General features: G+C 41.0%; 1 pseudogene; it reads left to right on the forward strand.

Annotated features, from left to right (window-relative positions):
- The window catches only part of LOC142214606 (Fc receptor-like protein 5), a 184,956-nt pseudogene that overhangs the window by 11,344 nt on the left and 157,514 nt on the right, over positions 1–16,098 (forward strand).

Raw genomic sequence — 16,098 nt, forward strand, 5'->3', positions numbered from 1 at the left:
TTCTTTGAATTCCCAGTCAGACAATGGCACTGTATACCAGTAGTAAAAATTGTGGGTGCACATAACCCCCATATATTCTTTGAATTCCCAGTCAGACAATGGCACTGTATACCAGTATTAAAAATTGTGGGTGCACATAACCCCCATATATTCTTTGAATTCCCAGTCAGACAATGGCACTGTATAGCAGTATTAAAAATTGTGGGTGCACGTAACCCCCATATATTCTTTGAATTCCCAGTCAGACAATGGCACTATATACCAGTATTAAAAATTGTGGGTGCACATAACCCCCATATATTCTTTGAATTCCCAGTCAGACAATGGCACTGTATACCAGTAGTAAAAATTGTGGGTGCACATAACCCCCATATATTCTTTGAATTCCCAGTCAGACAATGGCACTGTATACCAGTATTAAAAATTGTGGGTGCACATAACCCCCATATATTCTTTGAATTCCCAGTCAGACAATGGCACTGTATAGCAGTATTAAAAATTGTGGGTGCACGTAACCCCCATATATTCTTTGAATTCCCAGTCAGACAATGGCACTATATACCAGTATTAAAAATTGTGGGTGCACATAACCCCCATATATTCTTTGAATTCCCAGTCAGACAATGGCACTGTATACCAGTATTAAAAATTGTGGGTGCACGTAACCCCCATATATTCTTTGAATTCCCAGTCAGACAATGGCACTGTATACCAGTAGTAAAAATTGTGGGTGCACATAACCCCCATATATTCTTTGAATTCCCAGTCAGACAATGGCACTGTATACCAGTATTAAAAATTGTGGGTGCACGTAACCCCCATATATTCTTTGAATTCCCAGTCAGACAATGGCACTGTATAGCAGTATTAAAAATTGTGGGTGCACATAACCCCCATATATTCTTTGAATTCCCAGTCAGACAATGGCACTGTATACCAGTAGCAAAAATTGTGGGTGTATATAGCCCCAATTCTATTGCTAGGGGACTTGCAGGGTATTTCTGAGGTGAAGGTGGGGGGGCACACCGTTGGAACGGGGATTTGGGGTGTATATATGGGGTATACGGGAATACACTGTCAGTGTGTTCCATTCAGGATCCTGGGAAAGCTGGGTTGCGGCGATTGAGCCCGTCAGTGCCACGTTACACTGACAAGCTTCTCCCTGGAATTGAAGTTATATGTAAGCCCAATATATTCTTTGAATTCCCAGTGAGACAATGGCACTATATGGCAGTAGCAAAAATAGTGGGTGTATATAGCCCCAATTCTATTGCTAGGGGACTTGCAGGGTATTTCTGGGGTGAAGGTGGGGGGGCACACCGTTGGAACGGGTATCGGGGGTATATATCGGGTATACGGGAATACACTGACAGTGTATTCCATTCAGGATCCTGGGAAAGCTGGGTTGCGGCGATTGAGCCCGTCAGTGCCACGTTACACTGACAAGCTTCTCCCTGGAATTTAGCTCTTATAAGAGCTGTTGGTTGTCTTCTCCTTCCTATCCTAGCCTGTCCCTGCCTACCCAGAATCTAAGCCCTAGCTAGCTGGACGGAAACCTCCGTCCTCGGTGAATTGCAAGCTCAGAATGACGCGAAGCTGGGCGGCGCTGTTCTTTTAAATTAGAGGTCACATGTTTTCGGCAGCCAATGGGTTTTGCCTACTTTTTTCAACGTCACCGGTGTCGTAGTTCCTGTCCCACCTACCCTGCGCTGTTATTGGAGCAAAAAAGGCGCCAGGGAAGGTGGGAGGGGAATCGAGTAATGGCGCACTTTACCACGCGGTGTTCGATTCGATTCGAACATGCCGAACAGCCTAATATCCGATCGAACATGAGTTCGATAGAACACTGTTCGCTCATCTCTAGTGGTGACGTCTTCTGTCTTGATCAGTTACCAATGGACCATGAATGCAGGAACCTTCTATCCTCTTACATTTGTCCCCAGCCATGATGTCTTTATTGTGAACAGTTTGTCAGGCAGGGACACAACATGTATGAGAAGATACAACACACATAAACGTAGGGCAATATCGGGTAGATGAATTATTTCAAATATACAAAATGCCAAGAAAAGGCCAACTACCACATTATTGGGAATAAAATGTATATATTTTTTATTAAATCACATTAAAAAATCCAATACAACACATAAGAAATTGTTTAAGAAGGGAAAAATAGTACATGCTAATAGAAAAACACAGGGCATATGATAATTAAATTAGATGTGTCAAAATGGTCCAGTATGAAATCTAGATGATAAGAGGAGATGATCTATATTATATACCACATGCATTTAAACTGGCATGCTCAATGTGGTAGACACAAGGACACAGGACAGAGGTTGAGTCAACTTTAATCCATTTCAACTGGCTGCAAATGTGATTTAGTTATTGTCACCACCTGTTAGGTGCTTCAGGTAAGTAACAGGTGCTGTTAATTACACAAATTAGAGAAGCATCACATGATTTTTCAAACAGTGCCAATACTTTTGTCCATCCCCTTTTCATGTTTGCTGTGGAATTATATCCAATTTGGCTTTTTGACAATTCTTTTTGTGGTTTTCCATTGAAGACAAATTAAATGAAGATAATAATACCATTTATTATTACCTCTATTGCAGAGTTCGTCTTCCCTTTCCCCCTCTGCCCCCTCTTTTATCTTTGTTAACACATTTGTAACACACTTAGCTATTGATTTCATTCTTTTAATACATATTGCCATTTTCCCACTACCTAATTAGCATATAGCACATTGCAATGCCTTCTGGTAAAGCTTTCAGCGGTCATAGCTGCCTGTTACGGCCCGGAGTGAGTCTAACTGAGCATGCGCGGCTCAGGAATCTCACGCATGCACGATGTTCTCTATCCGGGCACCGCCATGTCTTTACACGTGCAGCGAGTTGTATGTCTTGCCGCGTGATGTGGCTTCCGTCTCTCGGGCTGCTAAATAATAGAGCCTGAACTCGGAACCACTAAGACTCCCAGCTGCTCTGGGAAGGTAAGCGATCATCTTTCTATTAATGGACCTATGATTTTATTTGTAGAGCGGTTTCATATTATTATTGGTTGGACCTAATTCTTTAATCCTGTGGACCTTCGCGTCCTATAGGAACTTGTGGGGATTACCTCCTAGTAATATATTATTATTTTAGCATTGTTATTACGGCCATGCAGGGTCTTTTTATTCATATGGCAACATATTACAGTTTTATAATTTTATATTTTATATTGTGATTTAGGGTCTTTATAAGATATATACAAAACGTTTTTTGAAAAAAACTGTGTGTGATTTTACATTGTTGACCAGCTTAATTGTTGTCTACTGTTTAAATTTTAGATGATGTTCCTTTTGTCTGTATGTTATTATGTTGTACTTAATTTTAAGGTGATTTATTGCACTTGATAAAGGGCTTAAGTGCCTGAAATGCGTCGTGCCTTAATAAACATATTGTTATCCAATTGGGTGAGCGCTTCTCCTTGCCAAGCATTAGTGGGTAGACACTGTGACATTCCTTTTTTGATTCTCCCTTCAATGTAGCTCTTAAAACAGCTGTTGGTTCTCTTCTCCTTCCTATCCTATCCCTGCCTAGCAGAATCTAATTCCTAACTCTATGGCCGCAGACCTCCGTCTGTGACCAAGTGAAAGCTCAGAATGACGCGAAGCTGGGCGGCGCTGTTCTTCTGAATCAGAGGTCACATGTTTTCGGCAGCCAATGGGTTTTTAGTATTTTTTTCAGTGTCCCTGTTGTCGTAGTTCCTGTCCCACCTCCCCTGCGCTATTATTGGTGCAAAAAAAGTGCCAGGGAAGGTGGGAGGGGAATCGAGTTTTTAGTCAGTCTACCACGCGGTGTTTGATTCGATTCGAACATGGCGAACAGCGTGATATCCGATCGAACATGTGTTTGATAGAACACTGTTCGCTCATCTCTAGTGCCAATACTTTTGGCCAACACTGTAGATCATCTCCTCTTATCATCTAGATTTCATATTGGACCATTTTGATACATCTAATTTAATTATCATATGCCCCGTGTTTTTCTATTAGCATGTACTATTTTTCCCTTCTTAAACACTTTATGTGTTGTATTGGATTTTTTAATGTGATTTAATAAAAATATATACATTTTATTCACAATAATGTGGTAGTTGGTCTTTTCTTGGCATTTTGTATGTATGAGAAGATAACCTAGATATAATTCTCTCTCCATCTTACTAACATCTTATCATGTTCTACATTACAGGTGTCACTGCAGGACTGTCAGGTAAGAGCGCCCGTGTATTGTGTACATGTGTTTATAGGCTCATTACTATGGGAAATGTCCATGTATAATGTGATGTGTTGTAGGATCTACTGTCAGACCTGTGGTGACCTTCACTCCACTCTGGAATAAGGTCTTATATGGAGACCCTATAACAATGACCTGTGATGTGGACGGCGCTGTACAGGGAGACGTCACATATACCTGGTACAGGAACAACCAAAGGATCCATACGGGGAAGACTTTTACCATTCAGTCTGCCGAGTCCTGGGATGGTGGGAATTACCAGTGCGGGACCAGTGAGGAGGATATTAGTGAGGAGGTGACGCTCTATGTTGTGCACGGTGAGTCATGTAATATATATTGTAATAACTAATACTATATAAAGCTAGCGGTAAACCAGTCCTATGGTGGTAATACAATATACGTGGGATCACCAGACAGTAATATGTCATATACAGACTACAGCTGTGATATTTTGTTCTTTAGGTCCGGTCGTCCTGCAGTCACCACCCTATATATATGAAGGAGATGACCTGGCACTGAGATGTCACAGCCGCTCCAAGGATACTATGGGGACAATATACTTCTATAAGAACAATGAAATAATCCATTCATCTACCACTGACTGTGAATTCCTGTATAGAGACCATCTAGATGTGACTGCTGTATACAAGTGTACAAGACAAGTCATCATTACTGGCTATAGTATATACAGCGATGAGACTGAGGTCACTGCTCCAGGTAAATGTCTATTATCATGGATCACAACTGGACTATTTATTGAGGAAATGTATTAGAGATATAATAGCAGTAGCCATTTATTTATACATTTCCAGGAGGGATAACAGAGGGCAGATTTCTAAGAACATATTTTTACCTGGAATCATCTGTATATTACTAATCTCACTTTTAGCAGAGAAGCAGATACAATATTATCCAGATATTGTATTGTAATTGTATCCACTTCTCAGCTGACAGTATACATAGCTGTACAGATGGAGCAGACTTAGTCTTAGTTCACATCTGTGCTGGAGTCTCCGCAGGCTGTCCATGGGTAACCGCTGGGTAACAATAGAGATCCCCACGTACATGTGCACCTACTGTAGACTTTGTCCCTGATCTTCTGCAATTGGTTAAAAGGTTTCCCCATGTCCCTCTCTGCCCAGTTCGCCTCCTCTCTCTTCTTCTCACTTTCTGTATTCTACAAGCTAAAAAATTGTTTTAAAAAATAATAAAAAACTAAAACTTCAAATCTCCCTGATCCCTAAAAATAAATAAACAATCACAAACAAAAACATCTTCTACACCCCGGGTCCAAAAATGCCCTGACTAAGGAGACCCAAACAATCAAAACATCCCCAAAGTGGTAGAACTAGAAAGTCCCTTATACATCCCCATACACGGACACATAAAACAGTGACGGGTGTCAGAATATGGCGACTCCAAGAAAGTTATTTATAAGGGGTTAAATAGTAGATAAAACTGTATACATTGGTATCCTCGTACTGATCTATGGAATACAAGTGACATCCTATTTTTTGTCACAGATCCTGTCACAACAGACCTCCATTGGTAGTGTGAGCGCCCCCTTAGAGAGAGTCTAGAAAATGAGGAAAAAACACATAGAAAGTGAGGTATAAAGCATGGACGCCATATTTTCCACAAATGACGTCATTATTCTGGTGAATATTTATTTTTTATCTGCCCTTTTGTCGTGTGCTGGACATTAGAGAAACCTGTTCACAATCGAATACAAGGCCGCATACGCAGTAAAAATTCGTATCCCCTCCCACTTTCCCTGGCGCATTTTTTGCACCAATAACTGCGCAGCGCAGGTGGGACAGGAACTACGACAACGGAGGCAGTGAAAAAAATTGAAAAAACCCATTGGCTGCTGAAAACATGTGACCTCCCATTCTTAAGAACAACCGCCGCCATATTTGTTTCATTTCAGTTTTGGAGTGATAGGGAGAGCTTGTTCTGAGGGCGATAAAGAGCTTTCTAGCTTTGGTTAGGCAGGAAATAACAGCTCTTATCAGAGCTCAATACATCATGCAGCGTAGCAGCAGGGGACGTGGGCGAGGATGTGGATATTAAGCTGGGTATCCACTCCATAGTTCAGGTACTGGAGAGAAGCTGCCAGCACCCAATTTACTCTTCCTCCTCCTCCTCCTCCTACAACCCCAGCCCCTACTTCTGAATGTGAATTTTTTTTTATATTAAAAATATATATATTTCCATTATCTCCCCCCCCAGGGGGTTGCAACTAAATTTTTTAGGGCTCCCCCCAAGGGCCAAAAAATGAAACACTGCTGCTGCAAGGCCCTAGTCACCCCAAGGGCCAAAAGCACTGAAGTTTAAAGGGTCAACTCACCCAAAGAACCAACAAATCTCTGCTGGTACAAGGCTGAACTAAGTTAAAGGGCCTAAAACTCTGCAGGTAGAGGCTGAAGTCACCTGAAGGGCCTCAATCTCTGCTGGTAGCTCAGCTTAAGGGCCTGTAACTTAGTTTGGAAGGGCTCAGGTTATGGGCCTTAAAAGTGAATTTTGGAAGGTCTTACCACATCACACACACACACACACACACACACACACACACACACACACACACACACAGTTCAGGGTGGGGACTGAATGATTTCCCATTGCCTGTTCCATCTGTAGTTGTCATGGGGAACGTGATTTAAAGGGGTGCTTGTTACTGTTTGTTGAGCTTAAATTGGGGTTTCTGTCCATCCATTTGGGGAGTAAAGAAGGTTTCCAGGTATTTTCACACTTTGATAGAGGTTTTTTTTGAGTGTGTAAAGTGTGTAGTTGTTAGGCTGTGATGTTGGGGTAATAGAGGGTCTTTGGTGTGTTAGATGCCCCCAGACATGCTTCCCCTGCTGTCCCAGTTGCATTGCAGAGGTGTTGGCATCATTTGCTGAGGTGTCATAGTGGACTTGGTGACCCTCCTGAGTCGAATGGTGGGATCCCCTGTAGTGAAGCATTTTCTCCCATAGACTATAATGGGGTTCTATATTCGTTCGAATAGCCGAATATTGAGATGCTATTCATAACGAATAACGGACATCGAATATTTTACTGTTCACGCTTAGAGAATATTTTTTACCACTTCTACTACAGAATACATTCTCTATCTATATTACTGGATATTATTCCCTGTCTGTATCATTTCCATTACATGTTGTCATGTATGTGATGTTTTGCAGGATCTTCTGCCTCACTCATGGTGACCTTCTCTCCAAACTGGAAAAAGATCTTCACAGGAGACTCCATAACAATCACCTGTGATGGGATAAACAATGGGCCATATTCCTGGTATAAAGATAATAGATTACTGAAGGAAACTGAGAAGTCTATCTAATCCAGTCTGCCAAGCAAAGTGACAGTGGGAAATACCAGTGTAGAACCAGTTCTGGTCGTAGTCCTGAGGTCAGCCTGGAGGTCAGAGATGGTGAGTTTTTATGGTTTATCTTCCACCGCCGGTAAATATATATATATATACTGTATTTATTAATCACTAAGTCTCAGTTCACTCTATATCGGAGTCTCCACCACAGAAACTGCTGAAAATCAGCAGAGAAAAGTCCTGCACCAACTTTTCTCTCCGTTGGTTTCAGAATTTCACCCAATATGCTGGCTCTGTCTCTCTGTCTCTTTTTTCTCTCTCAATATTTATAAATTCCATCAATATTTGGTGTGACCTTTGCCCTTGGCCTTCCATCAGTTCTTCTCGGTACTTGCAGACAGTTTTTATCAGAACTTGGCAGGGAGGTTGTTCCTCCATCCTGGAGATCTAATTATCTGTGGATGTTACTCGCTTCAATCCTTCTGTGTCGTCATATGATCCCAGACAGACTGGATGATGATAAGTGTGTGTGTGTGTATATATATATATATATATATATATATATATATATATATATATATATATATATATATCCTATTAAGATTATAAAGGTGATGTTTGTGAGTTTGTGTGTTTGGATGTTCGGATGTTTGTTCCTCAATCACAGCCCAAACAGCTGAATGGATTTTGGGGAAATTTCACACACACCTACATATTTCCCAGGAAGGTGCAATAGGCTACTTTAAATGTAGGTCACTCACCCCAAATCGCCACCATCACCCTCCAAACACCCCTCCGCCTCGGCTATAGAAGCTGGCATTCTGCAGCGCTGCACTGTCCACGCTCCTCCTATTGGTGCATGGCAGAAGACAGAAGGTGAAGGGGGGGGGGGTCTTATTTTCGGGGAAACAGGGTAGCAGCAATCCACAGCAGTGACTAGTTCATATAGAGATGGAAAAAGCCTTGAATTGGGGGGGGGGGGGGCTGAAAACAGCAGCAATCCAGCCAAGTTCATATAGCTGGAAGAAGCCTTGATTTTTTTTATTATTTTTTTTTTTTTTGGGGGTGGGGGCTGACACATAGCAGCAATCGAAAGCAATTACAAGTTCATATAACTTGAAAAAGCCTTGAATTTTTTTTTTTTTTTTTTGGGGGGGGGGGCCTGAAATATAGCATCAATTCACAGCAATTACAAGTTCATATAGCTGGAAAAAGCCTTGAATTATTATTATTTTTATTTTTTTTTTTGGGGGGGGGGCTGAAATATAGCAATCAATCCACAGCATTTACAATTCATATACCTTGAAAAAGCCTTGAATTTTTTTTTTTTTTTTTTTTTTTTGTGGGGGCTGAAATATAGCATCAATCCACAGCAGTGACTAGTTCATATAGAGCTGGAAAATGACTTGAATTTTGGGGGGCCTGAAACATACCCTGTTTGCCCGAAAATAAGACAGTTTCTTATAATTAATTACAGTCCTATGAAAAAGTTTGGGCACCCCTTTTAATCTTAATCATTTTTAGTTCTAAATATTTTGGTGTTTATAACAGCCATTTCAGTTTGATATATCTAATAACTGATGGACACAGTAATATTTCAGGATTGGAATGAGGTTTATTGTACTAACAGAAATGTGCAATATGCATTAAACCGAAATTTGACCAGTGCAAAAGTATGGGGCACCTCAACAGAAAAGTGACATTAATATTTAGTAGATCCTCCTTTTGCAAAGATAACAGCCTCTAGTCGCTTCCTGTAGCTTTTATCCGCTCCTGGATCCTGGATGAAGGTATTTTGGACCATTCCTCTTTACAAAACAATTCAAGTTTAGTTAAGTTTGATGGTGGCCGAGCATGGACAGCCCACTTCAAATCATCCACAGATGTTCAATGATATTCAGGTCTGGGGACTGGGATGGCCATTCCAGAACATTGTAATTGTTCCTCTGCATGAATGCCTGAGTCGATTTGAGCGGTGTTTTGGATCATTGTCTTGCTGAAATATCCATCCCGGCGTAACTTCAACTTTGTCACTGATTTTTGAACATTATTCTCAAGAATCTGCTGATACTGAGTGGAATCCATGCGACTCTCAACTTTAACAAGATTCCCGATGCGGCATTGGCCACACAGCCCCAAAGCATGATGGAACCTCCACCAAATTTTACAGTGGGTAGCAAGTGTTTTTCTTGGAATGCTCTTTTTTTTGGACGCCATGCATAACGCCTTTTTGTATGACCAAACAACTCAATCTTTGTTTCATCAGTCCACAGGACCTTCTTCCAAAATGAAGCTGCTTGTCCAAATGTGCTTTTGCATACCTCAGGCGACTCTGTTTGTGGCGTGCTTGCAGAAACAGCTTCTTTCTCATCACTCTCCATACAGCTTCTCCTTGTGCAAAGTGCGCTGTATAGTTGACCGATGCACAGTGACACCATCTGCAGCAAGATGATGCTGCAGCTCTTTGGAGGTGGTCTGTGGATTGTCCTTGACTCTTCTCACCATTCTTCTTCTCTGCCTTTCTGATATTTTTCTTGGCCTGCCACTTCTGGGCTTAACAAGAACTGTCCCTGTGGTCTTCCATTCCTTACTATGTTCCTCACAGTGGAAACTGACAGGTTAAATCTCTGAGACAACTTTTTGTATCCTTCCCCCTGAACAACTATGTTGAACAATCTTTGTTTTCAGATCATTTGAGAGCGGGCTTTCCATGCTCGGCGACCATCAAACTGAACTGAACTTGAATTGTTTTGTAAAGAGGAATGGTCCAAAATCCCTTCATCCAGGATCCAGGAACTGATTAAAAGCTACAGGAAGCGACTAGAGGCTGTTATCTTTGCAAAAGGAGAATCTACTAAATATTAATGTCACTTTTCTGTTGAGGTGCCCATACTTTCGCACCAGTCAAATTTCGCTTAATGCATATTGCACATTTTCTGTTAGTACAATAAACCTCATTTCAATCTGAAATATTACTGTGTCCATCTGTTATTAGATATATCAAACTGAAATGGCTGTTGCAAACACCAAAATATTTAGAACTAAAAATGATTAAGATTAATAGGGGTGCCCAAACTTTTTCATAGGACTGTATCTAACGAAATATATGACCTCTCTTATTTTCGGGGGATGTCTTATGCAGCGGCTGGAGGCGGGGAACAATCGGCAGTCATGCTGATGTCTTCCTTAGCGGAGCGCCGGCAGACTGCGGTTGTATGTGATCCAGAAGGTGAAAGGGGGGGGGGGTGTCTTATTTTCGGGGAAACAGGGTAGCAGCAATCCACAGCAGTGACTAGTTCATATAGAGATGGAAAAAGCCTTGAATTGGGGGGGGGGGGAGGAGGGGCTGAAACATAGCACCAATCCACAGCAATTACAAGTTCATATAGCTGAAAAAAGCCTTGAATTTTTTTTTTTTTTTTTTTTTTTGGGGGGGGGGGGGCAAGTTCATATAGCTGGAAAAAGCCTTGAATTTTTTTTTTTTTTTTGGGGGGGGGGCTGACACATAGCATCAATCCACAGCAATTACAACTTCATATAGCTGGAAAAAGCCTTGAATTTTTTTTTTTTTTTTTGGGGGGGGGGGCTGAAACATAGCATCAATCCACAGCAATTACAAGTTCATATAGCTGGAAAAAGCCTTGAATTTTTTTTTTTGGGGGTGGGGGTGGGTGGGGGGGCTGAAATATAGCATCAATCCACAGCAATTACAAGTTCATATAGCTGGAAAAAGCCTTGAATTTTTTTATTTTTTTTTATTTTTTTTTTTGGGGGGGGGGGCTGAAATATAGCATCAATCCACAGCAGTAACTAGTTCATATAGAGCTGGAAAATGCCTTGAATTTTTTTTTTTTTTTTTTGGGGGGGGGGGGGGCCTGAAACATAGCAGCAATCCACAGCAATTACAAGTACATATACCTTGAAAAAGCCTTGAATTTTTTTTTATTTTTTTTTGGGGGGGGGCTGAAATATAGCATCAATCCACAGCAGTAACTAGTTCATATAGAGCTGGAAAATGCCTTGAATTTTTTTTTTTTTTGGGGGGGGCCTGAAACATAGCAGCAATCCACAGCAATTACAAGTTCATATAGCTGGAAAAAAGCCTTGAATTTTTTTTTTTTGGGGGTGGGGGTGGGTGGGGGGGGCTGACAATATAGCAGCAATCCACAGCAATTACAAGTTCATATAGCTGGAAAAAAGCCTTGAATTTTTTTTTTTTTTTTATTATTTTTTTTTTTTGGGGGGGGCTGAAATATAGCATCAATCCACAGCAGTAACTAGTTCATATAGAGCTGGAAAATGCCTTGAATTTTTTTTTTTTTTTGGGGGGGGGGGGCCTGAAACATAGCAGCAATCCACAGCAATTACAAGTACATATACCTTGAAAAAGCCTTGAATTTTTTTTTATTTTTTTTGGGGGGGGGGGGCTGAAATTATAGCATCAATCCACAGCAGTAACTAGTTCATATAGAGCTGGAAAATGCCTTGAATTTTTTTTTTTTTTTGGGGGGGCCTGAAACATAGCAGCAATCCACAGCAATTACAAGTACATATACCTTGAAAAAGCTTGAATTTTTTTTTTTATTTTTTTTTTTGGAAGGGGGGGGCAAGTTCATATAGCTGGAAAAAGCCTTGAATTTATTTTATTTTATTTTTTTTTTTTGGGGGGGGGGGGCTGACACATAGCAGCAATCCAAAGGAATTACAAGTTCATATAGCTTGAAAAAGCCTTGAATTTTTTTTTTTTTTTTTTTTGGGGGGGGAGCAGAAACATAACATCAATCCACAGCAATTACAAGTACATATAGCTTGAAAAAGCCTTGATTTTGGGGGGGCTGAAACATAGCAGCAATCCACAGCAATTACAAGTTCATATACCTTGAAAAAGCCTTGAATTTTTTATTTTTTTATTTTTTTTTTTTTTTGGGGGGGGGGGGGGGGCTGAAATATAGCATCAACCCACAGCAGTAACTAGTTCATATAGGGCTGGAAAAAGCCTTGAATTTTTTTAATTTTTTTTTGGGGGGGGGGCCTGAGACATATTACTTGCTTTATTATATTCATGAGGTGTATGAATGCATATTTATGCTCTTTGTGTGTGTTTTAGATTGTTATTCAGTAGCATGATTTTGGTTGTTTTGTCGGTTGTTACATTGGTTTACATCCGTGTATTCACTACTTTTCCATCTGTCTTGCTGATCATAAATTTTTATGAATTTTGAATAATAAAATTATAATATTTTTTATATATATGAATTGTGTAATTTTGTCTATGTGGCCTATTGTTTAGTTTGGCATATACAGTTAGGGCCAGAAATATTTAGACAGTGACACAAGTTTTGTTATTTTAGCTGTTTACTAAAACATGTTCAGAAATACAATTATATATATAATATGGGCTGAAAGTGCACACTCCCAGCTGCAATATGAGAGTTTCCACATCCAAATCGGAGAAAGGGTTTAGGAATCATAGCTCTGTAATGCATAGGCCTCCTCTTTTCAAGGGACCAAAAGTAATTGGACAATGGACTCTAAGGGCTGCAATTAACTCTGAAGGCGTCTCCCTCGTAAACCTGTAATCAATGAAGTAGTTAAAAGGTCTGGGGTTGATTCCAGGTGTGTGGTTTTGCATTTGGAAGCTGTTGCTGTGACCAGACAACATGCGGTCAAAGGAACTCTCAATTGAGGTGAAGCAGAACATCCTGAGGCTGAAAAAAAAGAAAAAATCCATCAGAGAGATAGCAGACATGCTTGGAGTAGCAAAGTCAACAGTCGGGTACATTCTAAGAAAAAAGGAATTGACTGGTGAGCTTGGGAACTCAAAAAGGCCTGGGCGTCCACAGATGACAACAGTGGTGGATGATCGCCGCATACTTTCTTTGGTCAAGAAGAACCCGTTCACAACATCAACTGAAGTCCAGAACACTCTCAGTGAAGTAGGTGTATCTGTCTCTAAGTCAACAGTAAAGAGAAGACTCCATGAAAGTAAATACAAAGGGTTCACATCTAGATGCAAACCATTCATCAATTCCAAAAATAGACAGGCCAGAGTTAAATTTGCTGGAAAAACACCTCAAAAAGCCAGCTCAGTTCTGGAAAAGTATTCTATGGACAGATGAGACAAAGATCAACCTGTACCAGAATGATGGGAAGAAAAAAGTTTGGAGAAGAAAGGGAAGGCCACATGATCCAAGGCACACCACATCCTCTGTAAAACATGGTGGAGGCAACGTGATGGCATGGGCATGCATGGCTTTCAATGCCACTGGGTCACTTGTGTTTATTGATGACATAACAGCAGACAAGAGTAGCCGGATGAATTCTGAAGTGTACCGGGATATACTTTCAGCCCAGATTCAGCCAAATGCTGCCAAGTTGATCGGACGGCGCTTCATAGTACAGATGGACAATGACCCCAAGCATACAGCCAAAGCTACCCAGGAGTTCATGAGTGCAAAAAAGTGGAACATTCTGCAATGGCCAAGTCAATCACCAGATCTTAACCCAATTGAGCATGCATTTCACTTGCTCAAATCCAGACTTAGGCGGAAAGACCCACAAACAAGCAAGACCTGAAGGCTGCAGGCTGTAAAGGCCTGGCAAAGCATTAAGGAAGGAGGAAACCCAGCGTTTAGTGATGTCCATGGGTTCCAGACTTAAGGCAGTGATTGCCTCCAAAGGATTCGCAACAAAATATTGAAAATAAAAATATTTTGTTTGGGTTATGTTTATTTGTCCAATTACTTTTGAGCTCCTAAAATGTGGAGTGTTTGTAAAGAAATGTGTACAATTCCTACATTTTCTATCAGATATTTTTTGTTCAACCTTCAAATTAAACGTTACAATCTGCACTTGAATTCTGTTGTAGAGGTTTCATTTCAAAACCAATGTGGTGGCATGCAGAGCCCAACTCGCGAAAATTCTGTCACTGTCCAAATATTTCTGGCCCTAACTGTAGCTGGAAAAAGCCTTGTTTTTTTTTTTTGTTTTTTTTTTTTGGGGGGGGGGCCTGAAACATAGCATCAATCCACAGCAATTACAAGTTCATATACCTTGAAAAAGCCTTGAATTTTTTTTTTTTTTTTTTTTGGGGGGGGGGCTGAAACATGGCATCAATGCACAGCAATTAAAGTACATATAGCTGGAAAAAAAAAAACTTTAATTTTGTTGTTTCGTGAAAAATTGCAGCAATCCACAGCAGTTACTTCTTGCTATATACATGTAAAGCAGCTTTTCAGACTGTGTAACCCCAAAACAAGGATACAGAGCAATTAGGTCAGGCTATGTCCGCTCAATCCAGATATCCAAGGTGTGTACGCCAAAAACCTAGGTGGGAGACACCGAAATTCAGTCCAGTTATGTCCGCTCAATACAGTTGTTCACAGTGTGTAACCCCAAACCCTAGATGGAGAGACAGAATTTCAGTCAGGCTATATCAGCTCAATCCAATTTTTAGGGGTCTACCCCTTGTATTTTTCATTTATTTCTGTGACATTATTTCAACCAATAACCCAAGCAGTACAAGCACCGGACACTGGTACTAGAACACTGAAAACTGCTATATAAATATAGTACAACTGCAGCCATTACTTCTCCGCCCTCCCAGGATCTCTTTTCGGGTCCTCTTCTCCCTCTGTTGAACCACTTCCCCTCAATACGGTGTGATACACTAAACAATATATTTGATACTCAGGTCGCTCGTGCCTACCTATTTCCAAGGGCAACTGGTGGCATTCTTCACAGTCACACAAGTACAGTTCAGGATTGTTTGATGCGATATCTCAACCTTTCACCCTCACAAGTTTATTTCCTAAAGTATAAGGAAACTTTAATGAAGGACAATCCGAAGATCTGGTGTGACCATTGTGACAGGACCAGGAAAAAAGTGGGAGAAGGAGTATACATTTCTCCCAGGTTCCTGTCATACACAATCTAGGTGCAGCTGAGCAAAGCTGCGCTCCTGGCTGGTGGGTCTTACCAAAACCCTGGTAAAGGTCTGGTTGCTTGAGCAGAGAGTATTGATGTCTCTACTCCATTCAGCTACTCCAGGTTTTGGGATATGTGGGGTTAAATCCGTGCACCATACTTAGCTGGATTGAACTTTCATTTTGTGCCAAAAAGTGGTCAAGACTGCAATCCCTGAGCTAATCCCATTACACCGTCCATTGCCAACTGCAGCACTGAAGTTACCATCTCTGGAAGTGGTACAATTCTTTCTCTGCATTTAGCCATGCTCGATGCTATGCTAGCTGACTACACTTGGTTGCTTGGTTCTCTTAATGCATATCGCCAAGGTGCATCAGATCTGGGGTTTTTTAGCACTGGGGACACCTCCTCTGAGATCCCTAAGGAACTTCAAAAGATTTGTGTATTACAGCAAAAGAGAAGAGAAAATAAGTGTAGGGCACAGGGGGATCAGTGAGGACAGAGCTGGGGTCGGCCAGGTACTCCCACAACATGCGCCTATACATGTCCCTCCTGGTGACA

This window comes from Leptodactylus fuscus, chromosome 7 (genome assembly GCF_031893055.1).
Source record: "Leptodactylus fuscus isolate aLepFus1 chromosome 7, aLepFus1.hap2, whole genome shotgun sequence".
NCBI classification, from domain to species: Eukaryota; Metazoa; Chordata; class Amphibia; order Anura; family Leptodactylidae; genus Leptodactylus; species Leptodactylus fuscus.